Source organism: Ipomoea triloba, chromosome 9 (genome assembly GCF_003576645.1).
Source record: "Ipomoea triloba cultivar NCNSP0323 chromosome 9, ASM357664v1".
Lineage (NCBI taxonomy): Eukaryota > Viridiplantae > Streptophyta > Magnoliopsida > Solanales > Convolvulaceae > Ipomoea > Ipomoea triloba.
Window position 1 is genome coordinate 26,835,951 of NC_044924.1, and position 1,080 is coordinate 26,837,030.

The 1,080-nt window shown below is 34.8% G+C and overlaps 1 non-coding gene across 1 annotated transcript; it reads right to left on the reverse strand.

The window, feature by feature from the left end:
- Positions 1–473: 473 nt before the first annotated feature.
- TRNAC-GCA lies at positions 474–545 on the reverse strand. Its single transcript has one exon. It is a non-coding gene; the product is annotated as a tRNA-Cys (tRNA).
- Between the last annotated feature and the right edge of the window lie 535 nt (positions 546–1,080).

The following is a 1,080-nucleotide window of genomic DNA, read 5'->3' on the forward strand; positions in this document are numbered from 1 at the left end:
ACCGTCGATATCTCTACCTATAAGCTATAGACGCCAATCAGTGATTAAAAAACAAAAAAAAATACATAGGTTATTATAAAACATAAAAAGTGTCAAAATCTCAAATTTTATTGATTATGGCCATTTCGCAGCAAAAGCATCAATTATTCATTGATGCAAAATGACAGTATTTTTATCTGAATATTATTTACGGCCATTCGGAATATTTAATAGTGTTGCAATTAACACTGGTAACTGCTAAACAGCATAAGTCTACCACCTAGAGGCGGAGTCTAAAAACATGTTTTTTAAATGACAAAAAACCATAAATACAACCAAGGACGCTGCTATACTAGGGGCAGTAGGGCAACTGCACCCACTCCCACCCTCAACATTATACAATTAAAATGGATAAAGAAAAGCTTTGATATTGTATAGTCTTAAATGCTCAACGACGGTTACCCAATTGAAACAACAATGCAAAATGAAAATTTAGGGCCCAACCAGGTTTGAACTGGTGACCTCTCGATCTGCAGTCGAATGCTCTACCACTGAGCTATAGACCCTAATCGGTGACCAAAAAACAAAAATATATATATTGGTTATTATAAAACATAAAAAGTCTCAAAATCTCACTTTATATTGATCATGGGCATTTCCCCATACATGATTTATTGATGTAAAATGACAACATTTTTATCTTATTATTATTTACGGTCATCCAGAATATTTAACATAGTCGCAATTAACGCAGGTAACTACTAAACTGTATAACTCTAACACTTAGAGGCAGAGTCTAAAAAATTGTTTTTTATATGACCAAAAAAAATACAATAACTACAACTAGTGGGACGGAGCTATAGAGGGGGCAGTGTGGCAGCTGCGCCCACTCACCCCATCCCCAACCCTACATTATACATTCAAAATGGATAATTAAAAACGTTGATATTTTATAATCTAATACCCCCAACCAGGGTAACCCCATTTAAACAAAAATGCCAACTAAGACCCCAACCAGGTTTAAATTGGAGACCTCTCAATCTACCGTCGATATCTCTACCTATAAGCTATAGACGCCAATCAGTGATTAAAAAACAAAAA